The following is a 13,771-nucleotide window of genomic DNA, read 5'->3' on the forward strand; positions in this document are numbered from 1 at the left end:
TTGAGGTTGGCACAGTGTTTTGTACATGGAATCACACTTAACCTCAAAAGACTGCTGATGAACATGAGACAGGATATGAATAACCTGTTAATTAGGATAGGATGGTAGAAGAGAAAAAGCCTGCCCAGAGCAAACACACATTCTATACATGCATTCAGGTCAGGAATCTCCACAGCACACTGCATTCTTCTCAATGAGCTCATGCTTCTGGGATACAGAGATCAAACCTTTCTCTGTCACACTGGAAGGTAACACACAGGAAATAAACATGGAGTAGAGGAAACCAGGAGGAGAAAGCAGCTAAATCCCGGAGGATGGAATGATGGTGGCTTGTCTGGCCAGACTACTTCAGTAGAAGGAATACAGGATCCCTTTCTTCTTCCTAGTTGATAACCCTGAACACACCCAGCAATGCCAGGGAATATATACACAAAGTGGAAGTGTGAACTTGTCCATTTACCATTACATTTCCAGGTGCCCCACCTTTCCATGTACTATACAAAGACACAGAGTGAAATGTTCAGACTCAGGAAATACTCCAGAGGCATCAGATGAAGACACCATGAATTCCACTGGCCAATACTGGGTCAAACTGAGCTTCAAACTATAGAATGGCAATATGAATAGGTAACAGTGTGAGAAAACATGGGTATTCTGAGCCATAGGGATATAAATCAATATGAAGAATAAAGAAGCAATGTACTAAACACCAGATCACCTTTGAAGAAGTAGCAATAGAATTTTAACACTGAAAAGATATCATCACAGCTATAAGTGATTTAACTAACTTATTAGTCCCTTCCAGATCCCACAGGAGTCATTTAGGCCTCAACATTATGACAATAGGCAAGCAATGCAGGGGTAGAAAGTTGTATACCACATGTCCTTCTAACATATGCTGGCATCTGACTGTGAATGTCATGAGGTCATAATTTAACCCTTAATGACCTACACAGAGAAAAAATGTCCCTTGTCTCCAAAGCACTAAATTTCCAGTCAGTCAATCACTTTCTGCAGACCCAGCTTTTTTTACCGGAGTCCCTGTTCCCACACACACTTCTTCTACAGAAGGTATTTGTGCTGCTGAACATATTTTGTCGTACAACCTCTGCTCCAAGATACGTGTGTTTTTTCCAAAATCATCAATTTCCTATAATACAAATAAGGAAACCTTAAAATTGAGATATAAAGGTTACAACATTTCTTTACTATACAAACTGTGACCCAGCCATAAAAAGCAAACCACTTTTTCTTTTCCAGTAAAACAAAGGGTATGGTTCAATGATAAATTAACTTTGAATATAGCGCAACTAAATTTACCTATCACTCAGTCAGAAAGTTTTATTTAGAGTTCTGGTTATATCTCCACTAACAAAATACTTAACCCCTAAAGCAGCAGTCATTTCTAGCAACTCTTGTAAGTACAGCAAAGCGACGGAAACACTGATTTAAAAAATGATGCAAAAGACATTCTGGATTGTAGAACAACATATTCCAGAAAGAATATAAACAAAATTTTGTGATTTCATATGTACACACTCCAAGGATTCTGTCAGTATCCAAAGTATTTTTATGGCTGTATTAGCAATGGAGTTTTGGGAGATATATTCCCAAGGGCCACATATTAATAGACTCAAGGAACAGATTAAATTGAAATAGTGGAGTAAATGCTTGGTTTAAAGAACTTTCTACAACGAACTTCATATTTATGTATGAAAAGTTATATAATCTTATATGAAAATATCATGAAGTATCTTTCTACACGTACTAAATGTATTCCTTGAGAGGGAAAATTAAAATATCTAAAGTATATTAGGTTAAGATCACAAGACCATCATAGATCTTTTGATCATGCATCCATTTACAGAATTAAATGTGTATACAAAATGTATTTTCCATTATACATCATAAAGAAATGAGTTGGTGACAACTATTCTTTGCATCACATTGTCAACTTACCTTAACGACAAGTATGTTCTTGGTATGCCAGTAAAAGAAACATGTTCATTCACTCCTCATTCAATCATCCACAGATATACTTAGAAGAAGGTGCAGAAGTGTGAAACATGTTACATGTATTTTTTTCTTTCAAACATTCCAAGCATGGAATAGTAGCCTGAGATTGAAGAGTAATTTACTGGGCTTTAGTTATCTATACAGACCACTTGCATTAAGTCCACAAATTAGCACATCAAATAACAAAACCAGACATAAAGCAGGTTGAAATCAGTAAACATTTCAGATATGTGTTTTAAAATGATTTAATTTCTATAGAAAAAGTGTAATCACAATATAATGTGACAGAAATTGCCAAAGGGATGATGTAGTGATTGCAGTAAGGTTGCATGCAGCAGCAGGTTTGAGTTCAACCATCCATGTCTGGGCAGTAAGGTTGGAACCACTCCACTGATGCTGAAAGCTCTGAAGATGATGAATGGTATTTCAGCCTCTTTCTGCTCCTCTGGAGATCTCATACCTGAGGGAAGGAATGCTATATCGATAAGTAGGAGAATGATCAAGGCCTCTTTGTCCACATTGTGTAAGTGTTACATATTTTGAGCAAAGTGGGAAAGCTGCATGGTCAGAAGGTAAAACCAGAGTTTGCATGGAGGATAAAGATATCACTACAGAGACCCCAGCTAATGAGAAAGGATTGTGTGAAGTTTCCTTGGCCAGAGGTGGAGTTTGAAGATCCCATTAGTCAGAAAGAGTATGTGTGAGACAATGTGGGCATTATTGAAGGCCTCATATGCAGACCCTGAATGCCCTCAAGACTAGTCAGAGATGTATGACCAGGGATGAGTGGGTCAGAGGTGAGAAGTCTGAATCTTGTTGAGGGGTATGGGAAAGAAGTGAAACCCCCAAAACCATGGAGAAAATACATGATTCCTAGGATCAGAGCTGAAATATTTGAGGGTTTCTTGGGAAGAGAGTGGAAATCTGTGACCATTTTATAGAGGTAAACTAGCATGTTTGGTTGGGTAGATTTTGAAATTTGCATACTCCTCCTCAGAGACATGGGTTCCTTGTAGTGAATGTGGTGCTAGGTCAGGCAGCAGTCTGAGCATCCATCAGAAAACCTGGCTGACAGTCCCACACTGGTATTCCTTCTTAAGCATATGTTCAGCTGCTAGGTCTAGGTATGAAATGTGGGGAACACATCATTTTGGTTTCTGCCTTGAGGCAGTGAGCTTCTGTTCTGGGCTGCACTTGCTAAGCTTGGGCTCTGGAACTTACAGCCTGGGAGGTCTGGAGGTCCCTTTGGGTGGATGGAAATAATATAGGTCCTAAAGATAGGGTGGGGAATGTCTGAGGACCCTGCACCAGAGGAGGACAATGTGATGTCCTCCTTGGTTAGAAAGGCATATTTGAAGATGGCCTGGGGAAAATGAAATCTGAGACCCACTGGAAAATCAGAGGCAGGCGTTTGGAAAGATCTGAGACCCAATGAAGGACTTAGTGAGTACACTCCCACAGGAAAACAGTTTGAAGTTCTGAGAACCCTTTGGATACTGGTGGAGTGTAGTTCTCTATTAGAACAGGCAGCATGGAATCCTTTGGTGAGAAGAGGAATATTTCAGGTATAATTAGGGAGAGGAAATAGTCTAGAAGCCAATTCAGTAATAGAGGGTACTAAGAGAACTTTGGGTAAGGGGAGATATATCTAATCTCCCTGTGTGCAGAGGAGGAATTGTTTCTGCCCCTCTGGGGACATGTGATAGATCCAAGATGCTCTTAAGTAGAAAGATGAGATTGGAGGTCCCCAGGATTGTATGGAAGAGGCTCAGCCTTCTTACTCTTTACGTCTGGAGCACTATTGAGCAGAAGTTGAAGGTTGATTGATACCTTGAGAATTAAAGAATGTTCCTTTATTAGCTCCAAACTTGAAATCACAATCTCGAATTCATACCATCCGATAGTTGGTGCTAGGCATGACAGATGTCTTAGAAGTCTTCTAAGAACCTGGAATGCAGTAGCCTCATATTCAGTGTCTTCCTCAAATATATGTCCATCCACGCATTTCTCTGCATGGAGGACAGACTGTCTGGGTCTGTGGGACCAAAACAAAGAAAGTAGTCTCATTTACCCTTGCCTTGATATTCTTTTCAGGGGGACCTCACTCCACAGTGCTCTTAGATCTCTTAGGTCAGAACAGTGCTTCCCAGACCTCTGAAATTAGAAGTTGTGTGTAAGAGATGCACTGGGAAGATGGTGACTCTGTGGTGTTTCCTCGATCACACAGGCCAGGTCTGGAGCACTGCCTCTTATGAATGTCTAAATCTTCCTGTGTAGAATGGGGGAGGAGCTTGGTCAGCTTTGCTTGGAAGTAGCACTGTTGTGCCCTTCCTCTACGAGGTAATGTGCCAGATTTCATGGGAATAAGAGTGTCACAGCACCCTAGTCATAAGTGGGATTTCTGAGAAACTCTGTGAAAAGTGAAATTCTATACCTATTTGTCACAGAGGTAAAATCTCTTTCTATTTTCAATAAAATAATAAAGACCATTTCTCATTGGAGAAAATGTAAATACCTTGTGGACCACATGAAATTTCAGTATTGCTCGATTACTTTCCAATTATTTTTCAGTATTTAGAGTGTCCATATATTTTGTGTGCTGTGGGAAAGTCCAGGCTGCAGTTGTTTCAATATTCCAACAGGTTGAATGGTTATCTTTAGGCTATGAAACTTTTGGTCAGAGGAAATAAGTCCAAGGCCTCTTTCTTCAGTGGAGGAATGTCTCAGAATATATGTAGTAGGAATAAGCTTGGAAGATATCCTAGACAGTTGGGATATAGCCAGCACACAAAGTCAGTAAAACAAGATCAATTGACACCTTTCAAAAGAGGGTGGGCATGAGTCCACCTTGGGCTAAACGATTTCAAGAACTGTGGGCATTAGGAGAAAATGTTGTTGCCCCCTAGACAGAAGGGTAAGAGTAAATATTTATGAGCAGGCATGGAGTGTCTGAGGCTCCTCATTATAGGCAGAGAGAAAGGCACCAAAGATTCACTATGAAAGGATGACATTTACAGACCACTTGGACAGAGAGTGTGCATTTGCGGACTACTGTAACAAAAGTAGTTATTCTGATGTCCCTTTCAGATGAGAGGTGTTGGATGTGAGATACAGTTAAGTGGAATTTTTGTGCCCTCCTTCATCAGAAATGAAGTTGAAATCCTTCTAATTATTGTGGACCTTTTTGACTCAAAGTGGACTTTGAGACCTTGGGCAGGGAGAGATTATCTCATGCCCTGTCCATCCTGTAAGATAGATATTGGACCCTCTTATATGCAGAGGGTGCATTTGATATATAATGGACAGAATTTGATTGTCTAAAGCAATGATGTTCAGAAGTAGAAGATTAAAGCACACTTAGAGTCTGCTTAAAGTCCCAAACCTTTTTAAGGATGAAAAAATGTCCTAGCCTACCTTGAGCAGGGATGGTAGGACTGCTTCACAGTTTAGAAGATTTGCATCCTCAGTTACACTGTGGTAGGCAGCAATCTAAGAATTATTCATCAGTCATGATTGTCAGTCTCTAAGTCCTCCTGAAGTTTGTCATCAGCTACATGGGTAAGTGCATGAAGGATGGTATGAAAAACAGAAGACTGAAGTGTCAGGCTCTGTTAACACAGGGCAGAATTAAATGATGCCCCTGTGGTCACACAGGTATTTTCTTAGTGGCCATGGTTAGAGGGAAATGATCTAAAGTTCATCATCAGAGGGTTATGTTTGAGGCCCATATATAGGTGGGGGATGCTTTGAGGACCCTTTGATCTTGGTCCCCTTAGGCACAATGAAAATCCTGAGATCCCAGTAGTGAACTCCAGTCATTTTTATTACTGACCTTGGACAGAAGGGGAAGGCTTAGGGTAGTATTTGTAAGAGCAGAAAGGCCTGAAGGCCACCCATTCCAAGTCAAGTGCTGATGACCCTTCATCCAAAGGAGATGGTATGTGATGCCTGGAAAATAGATGCAATTTGAGTAGTCTGTATTCATAAATGGAACATCTGGAGTCATCCAGAACTGCTTTGCTTAGAAAGAAAGTGCCTGGCCATGTTTAAACAAATAGCAAGCTCTAATCCTCTTACTGTGCAGAAGGGAGAAATTTAGCTTACCTTGGGTAGTGGGAGAACAGTATGGTACTGCATCTTTTGCGTCCAAAGAGTCTTCCCAGCTTTCATTATCCATATATTGTACATCCTGTTGGGAAGAGTACAAGAAACAATCAGCAAGCTCTTTCTTCAGGATGAGAAGTGGTCTGAAATCTGATACTCCCTCAAAGTGGTATTGGTCTGTGCATATCCTTAAATGAGAGACAGGAACATTGCATTTCTGACAACCACCTATAGATCGCATATCTGTTAGTTTTCACTTTCCATTTTCTACCCTCTGTCATACACCCAGAAACTTGTGGGGTCCCACTCTGAGGTTGCAATTGTGTTTGCCTGGCAATTTGGTCAGAGAGAATGGCACTAACGTAAGACGAGTTTAAAGTCAAGTGTAAGGTGCCCTTGGAATGAAGCTATGAACTAGGGTGTCCCATAGCTAGAGGCTACATCTGAATTTCCTGTGACTACAGATGGAATGAATGAGACCCACTTGGCCATAGGAGACAAACCTGTGGTCTCTGTCATCATTGTTTCATGAGAAATACACCCTTGTCCAGGAACTGGATGTCTATAGTCCTTGTTGTTTAAGGAGGAAATCATAGCCTCCTTTTACACTACACTGGACTGCATGTGAGTAGATTTGATTCTGGTTTCTACAGAAGGGATGGCATAAGCCTTACTCTACCTGGGGCCTCTTTAGCCAGAAGACAAATGACTTAGGCCTGCTTTCAAAGAAACAGAAAGTTTGAGGGTGTTTCCTCTAAATGAGTACTTTAGTCCACCTTGGACAAATGGGGAAGGTCTGCAGTAGGTTTAGTCGTAGGAGGGAGGTCTGACATTCTCTTCAGTAAAGTAAAAAAACTGAGGTAACTTGGGAAGAAAGAAAGTGCTCGGGCCTTTATGAGAAAGAGAAAACTTTGAGACCTGGTTGTGCAAAGGTATGGATGGGTTAGAAAGCCCTAGGAGAGGGGTAAGTACCATGCAGCATCCTGATAGACATGAATGACCCTGTTACCTTATTCAGTAAAGGAAGGTCCCAGCACTGCTCTTCAGCTTCTAACTCTTCTTTAGTTGGTAGAGGTTCCACAACTTGTGTTTGGTCTGGGGGAGTTCAGGCAACAAGACAATCCTTTTTCAAACACCCTGGATGCCTGTCCCTGGCTGGGTTGCCTCCTTCAGTTTGTCTTAACATGTCCATGTATGGGCAACAGCAATGTGATTAGGCTATGGAGCATAACATAGGATCCAGCCAATAATTCTCCACATAGGTCCTGGGACCTCAAACTAGAGTGAAACAATATATTTCCTTAGCCACCATGGTGAAAGGTGAAAGGCTTGGATCTCTCTTATTATAGTGTATACATTGGAGGTAGTTCAAAGACATAAGAGAATTCTTGAAGATACAAGGCACGATACACAATTATTCAAAAGAGCATATCTAATGTCACCTTTGGAAAAAAGGAACGTGGGAGCTTCCTTTGGTCAAAGACAGTGGCTCACATCCTCCCTTGCAGAAGTGGACAAGATCCAAGGCCACATTGTTGGTGAAGGGAAGGGCAGAGGCCGAGTTCTCTCAGGAACTTCAAAAAACAAGGAGTGTGAAAGTAAATGGGCAACAGAGGAGTCTGGGAACCTCTTCCCAGAATGAGAAGTTCTAAGACAACCTTCAGCAAAGGAGAAATCCTGAATGTCTTGGTTCATAAGCTAGAGGTCCCCAGTCCTATTTTGTAGAACAGAAATATCCAGTTCACCCATGGTCAGCAGGGGAAGGTTCTAGACTACATTGTGCACTGGAGGAATGTTCTGATTGCCTCACCCCAGATGCATACCCTATGTGAAATCTGTGAGAGTCCAGGCAATGATCACCTCAATCTTCCAACAAGCATTGATGTTTCCCCAAATCTGTGTTCAAACTGCACACATCTGCAAATAATTGATAGGCATCATGAATTTTTTAATTTAGAATATTTTGTTGGATATTTTACTTACAAAACAGATGTCATGCCCTCTCCCCATTTCCCCTCCCTAAAACCCCCTATCCCATTCCCCCTCCCCTGTTTTGCTTTTATAACATTTTAATTACATGTGACTTCTAACACTCCCCCCTGGCGCTTTTGCGTCCGTGGAGAAATCACGAGACGCAGAGAACAGGTAGTTACTGTAAACGAGGCTTTTAATCTTTATCACCCACGTGGAGAAACGTGGAGAGACGCGGAAGGAGGGGGGAGGGAGAGAGAGAGAGAGAGAGAGAGAGAGAGAGCGCCAGAGTCAGAGAGCGAGAGAGAGTGAGTCAGAGTCAGAGAGACAGAGAGAGTGAGTCAGAGTCAGAGAGAGAGAGAGAGCTGAGGAACGGGTCCCCCGCTTAAGTGCAGTCTAGAGTGACGTATTCACTTTTTGATTGGCTGTTCGTTCACCACCCAATATGCCTCGGGATTGGCAGTGGCTAAGGCACGCCTATCTGCCTAGCAACTGCGCAGCTAACAGCAGCTTCCTACATCTCCCCCTGTTTAAATTATTAATATGAAACAGCCTTTTGCCTATTAAATGTAGTACCAAATAAGATTCGAACTCAAACCCGATCAAGCAAACTCCATCTTGGGGGGGAGTAAGCGATCAAGAGCTTATAGCCCGAAGATTTTTCCTTACCCTTCCAGGTGCCATGGAAACCAGTCCTCTGGGTGCATGGGCTAAGGAAATATAAAGAGGCATTGACACCCATCCCTGTGCAATGGAGCATATATATAGCTCCCAGGGGTGCGAGGGCTGTGAACCTATTATTAGGTATCACAATTATTTAAGCAAGAGCTGACTGGACAAGACCTCTCATCTACCCAGTGCAAATGAGCTGAGCTCTTGGGGTGCATAAACTGAGAGTGTCTCTGTCATAGGCTATTTTTTAGCCTAGATCGTCAAATTTGAGGGAGGGATGCTTGCTCCAAGGTTTGCGAGTGCTTAGGCTATAAGCTACCTTGTCACTTATATTGCTGGGCTCTGAGCTTACAAACCAACCATTTATGAATACTAATTTACATCATAGAGCTGTATATCAAGCAGGCCTATTCCCGCTCTTTAGAAAGAAAGAAAAAAAGAAATAAAGAAATAAAGAAATAAAGAAATAAAGAAATAAAGAAATAAAGAAAGAAAGAAAGAAAGAAAGAAAGAAAGAAAGAAAGAAAGAAAGAAAAGGCAGAAGAAAATTATTTTTAAGAAGTAAAATCTCCACAGGAAACAGGCTCCATCCACACTCCATCAAGGCTGGAAATCCGGATTTGCAATCACTGCTGTATCTGGTCCAATTTCCCATTTCACTTTCCTTTTAAATAAGCAGAAAGATCATGGCTTTAAGTAAATGCATCATTCACAAATCTTAGAGGTGTAACACCTGGATGTGGGGCTGTTGACAAAGCTTATTTGAGCCACATCTGTGAGCCCCTTCACATGGGCTAGAGCCAATCAACTCTCTGATTGACCAAAGTCTATTTTAAGTCTCTATAACGATGTACTGAGATGGGCACAAAGGTAGGCACATGCACAACCAAGGCTAGATCTAGTGATCCATTCTAGCCTTGTGCTAAAAAGCATGTAACATTCTTATAATCCAAGATATCAGAATTATTCTGAAGGTTGGATAACATAAAGAAAAATGAAGGGTCTACACACACCAACACCGGTTGTGCAGATGTATTTTTAGACACCTTATTAAATTTAATGTTATTTAAATGGCTAGAGATATTAAATCTTGTAGCCGAAACATACTGCACCTTATGAAGCATATTCAACAAGACAAAGGTAGATATACCCCCTTTTAACATTTAAAACAGTGACTACAACACATAAATTGTGTTGAAGCAAGATAAACTCAAGAAAATATATATATGATTTAATTTTGGACTTGTATCCCTTTGAAAACATTAAACAGAGGTTTTAAATCCTCTTATGGTAAGCTTAAAATGAGGTTTTAGTCAAATAATATCTCTTAACAACCTTTAAAAATTATTAAGAGTCATTCAAGATTAAAGTAAACTATTTTTCTTTGTATGTACACTCATAGGCCAGAAGATGGCGTTAGATCCTCACCACAAATGGTTGTGAGACACCACGTGGCCGCTGGGAGTTTAGCCTTTATATTTTTAATTAAGTCCAGCCTTAATGGCTGAGTTATTTCTAAAGTCAAATTGACTCAAACGTTGAAAGACACTGTCTTTGAATATTTTTTTGAAGTAACAAGTATTTTAAAAATTTTAAAAGCTCGCTATATTGAGGCAATAGCTTGTAGAAAAAATTTTCTTTAGAAAAATCCACTAATCAAATATAATACACACCAAAAGATTTAACCTCTTACCCTTTTTGTATTAAGGCAACAAAATTTGTATATATATGTAAAATATAAAACATTACCCATATTCTGAAGCAATTATTTTTTAACAAATATTGTTTCATGGGCTCTTAAACATTATGAGTAAATTTATTACCTATAAACCTTTTACCTTTACCAAAAATGTAAAGGAATGGTATAAAAATATTTTTTATGTAAACATTTATTGAAATGGTAGCTGGATAAGACAAGTTAGGTTGTATAAAACTTAAATTTGAACTTTATTTTGGATTAATTTAATAACCAATCTTTTTTGTCTCATGAGAATTTCGGATAAAAGCCAATTTTATTCTCTAATAATTGTTACACATTTTAAAGGAATCTAAGGCATCTTATTTTTAACAGCTTTGAATATAGGTTATCTTGTTAGGATCTGGTCTTTAGACTCAGAACGAAAACTGCTTCTTCTGGTCGCAGCCTGCAGGTCTTAATTCAAATGTAAATGCACTTAACCTCTCTCTGCCTGCCTGCCTGCCAGTTTAGGCGCAGTTCTGAACTGAGAGATTTTGCTTTTATTTAAAACCTTAAATTTGAACTAAAAACCTCTGGAATAATTTAAGATTTTATTAAATCCCACATCGATATACTCAGCCACAATGGCAGGAGGGTCAGCCGAGATCTTCTAATCCAGCTTCCTTCTTTGTGGTCTTCCGAAGATTCCCGCTTCTGCAGCTGCGTCTGCACCACGGGGGGCCAGCGGCTCCAGGCCGCGGTCCGCCATCGCAAACGCGCCCGCACTGCCTTGTGCCACGGGCCGAATTAGATTGTTTTCGCCTGTGAAAGAAACACAAAAAAGACCCTCTCCCGGGCCGCAAAATGCGCCCAGACAATTTTTCAGGCTTCCCTTCCCACGAGAAGCAGCTACATGTTTCGCCGCTGCAGCCGCGCCTGTGCGCGATGCCGCCGCCGGCTTAAACTAACACACTCTGGTTCTGATAGCTTGGAACGGACCTCTCGTGAAACCTTTTGACTTGCCCTAATAGCTGAAAGCAACGCAAACAAGAAGCTAGCTATTGAGGTGGCAATGGGAGAATATCCACCCGCGACGAGGGTTTCTATCCCAAGCATACCTTCCGGAGGTGACCCCGACATCCACAGTTTGTTAACCATTCTCGAAGCTCAGGGTTCCTTCGGCTAATGCGTAGGGATCTGCCGCCGGGGAAAACCGCGCGTGGGTTTCGCTCGCGTGGAGAATCTGCGCGCGCTTGGATTCTCGCGCCTGGAACTTATCCCGGGATTTTCGGCACCAGATCTAACGTGCCCCCCTGGAGCTTTTGCGTCCGCGGAGAAATCACGAGACGCAGAGAACAGGTAGTTACTGTAAACGAGGCTTTTAATCTTTATCACCCACGTGGAGAAACGTGGAGAGACGCGGAAGGAAGGAAGGGAGAGAGAGAGAGAGAGAGAGAGAGAGAGAGAGAGAGAGAGAGCTCCAGAGTCAGAGAGCGAGAGAGAGTGAGTCAGAGTCAGAGAGAGAGAGTGCCAGAGTCAGAGAGAGCGCTGAGGAACGGGTCCCCCGCTTAAGTGCAGTCTAGAGTGACGTATTCACTTTTTGATTGGCTGTTCGTTCACCACCCAATATGCCTCGGGATTGGCAGTGGCTAAGGCACGCCTATCTGCCTAGCAACTACGCAGCTAACAGCAGCTTCCTACAGCGACTATTAAGGTCAGTTCTGCATTTTTGATGCCCAATTTTGAGGCACAAGGTATGAAAGCCGATTTCATCTTTATATCTTCTATCCTATGATCTAAAAGCAGAGAAATGTGAGGTACCATTGTTTGCAAATGTGTTGTAAAGATGTCTTGGACAGAGCGGTTAGCTTTAAAGAAAACTTCATTAATGGGGTGTTTGTGAGGCATGGGTTGAAGAGAAGGTCTGGTGGTTCTTTAGTTGCACAGGTGGACATGAAGTCCCCTGGTGTAGAGGATGAAGGTTTGAAACAGCCTTTTTACACAGGGGCTAGTTTTGAGAGCCCTTTTGAATAGATTTTGATTTCCCAGGGCCCCCTTTGCAGAAATTGAAGGTCTAAAATCTATTTGGCAGGTGGAGGTCAACAATAGGCCCAAAATCCTACTGGAAAGACAGACAGGGAATGTTAGATGCTCTTTTATGTAGAATGAGTGGTATAAAGCTCCCTTGATCTGACAGCCCTTTAAGGAGAAAAGACTCAAAGCAACTTTATAGGAATAGGAATTTGTAAGGAACACGTAAGGCATAATAGGTGTTTTAAGGGCCCATTTGGCAAATGGGGTCTAGGGCAATGTTAGTCCTAGGAGAGTTCTGCCATTTTGTTCGCTGTAGTGAGAAGGAGTAAGTTAACATTAACCCTGAGGCCCTGTTGAAAAAGGAGAACAGAATCTTCTTCAGGCAGAGTGAAGGTGCCATATACACTTCTGTCAATTGTAAAGGCCATTATACAGTACCTTATACAGTGGAGAAATTTTCTGGCAGCAATTATACGTTTCCAATTCAGAGTTTTGTATCTGTATCGCTTGTGTTCATTCCGGGAGAGAGCAGGCAGAAACTCATTTCTTTTTCCCAAGGGTTTGGATGACTGTTGCTGGCTAGGTTACATCTAGTTTGTTCAGCTGTCCAGATCTAGGCAGAAATGTTGGAAGTTATTACGTTTCTGTGGACTTGCCTTGTGTCAGATGGCACAGGTTCTAGGCTCTGATTCTAAACTTGAACTATTGGACCTCAAATCAGAGTGGACTAGGGTCCCTTGTTTACAGAAATAGTCACCTTTGGAACTATGTCTGATCAGTTAGTTATAAAAAGTACATTGATCTTTTGTGAAAAGGTCATGGGTCTCACTTTGAGATAGAAAATATGTTGGGAGGATAGGGAAGAGCAGAAAGGTCACATAATCACTCAGGCAATAGGTTACCATGGGAATTGAAAGAAGGTGCAGAAAATACCTTATCAAGTGCAAATGTCCTCACAGTCCAGAATACCCATGTGTTCTGGGACTCTGAGGCGTGCTTCCCAGGAAACAGAGAAATTTTTTTCTTACAAATTGGTTGGTAATCTCTGGCTCCAAGTTCTCCACAAGGTGTTCAACAGCAGCACAGGCAGGGGCAGCAAAGATGGACCTGCTCCATTTCAAGTGTCAATCTTAAAGATAGAAGTTAGATCTGGGCTCAGATTTTTACTGTCAGGTTCAAGGATATCATTTTATGTCCCAGGATGTCCATTCAGAGTGATCTGCCATCCCTTCAGTCACTTGGGGATGACTTGTCATCCAGATCAGAAGGGAAACATTAAGACCTCCTAGAGAAATA

General features: G+C 41.4%; 1 long non-coding RNA gene across 12 annotated transcripts; it reads right to left on the reverse strand.

The window, feature by feature from the left end:
* Window positions 1-2,245: 2,245 nt before the first annotated feature.
* Window positions 2,246-13,176, reverse strand: LOC143433794 (uncharacterized). Of its 12 annotated transcripts, none has more exons than XR_013070218.1 (10): window positions 12,914-13,176; window positions 9,338-11,760; window positions 7,944-8,037; window positions 7,563-7,694; window positions 7,130-7,398; window positions 6,121-6,205; window positions 5,849-5,964; window positions 4,532-4,777; window positions 3,847-4,051; window positions 2,246-2,476 (listed from the first exon to the last, which is right to left on the reverse strand). It is a non-coding gene; the product is annotated as an uncharacterized LOC143433794 (long non-coding RNA). The 12 variants fall into 12 exon arrangements; XR_013070219.1 differs by having other exon boundaries at window positions 9,338-12,237; XR_013070220.1 differs by lacking the exon at window positions 9,338-11,760.
* Between the last annotated feature and the right edge of the window lie 595 nt (window positions 13,177-13,771).

The sequence above is a fragment of the Arvicanthis niloticus genome, unplaced genomic scaffold (genome assembly GCF_011762505.2).
Source record: "Arvicanthis niloticus isolate mArvNil1 unplaced genomic scaffold, mArvNil1.pat.X pat_scaffold_1292_arrow_ctg1, whole genome shotgun sequence".
Classification (NCBI taxonomy): Eukaryota; Metazoa; Chordata; class Mammalia; order Rodentia; family Muridae; genus Arvicanthis; species Arvicanthis niloticus.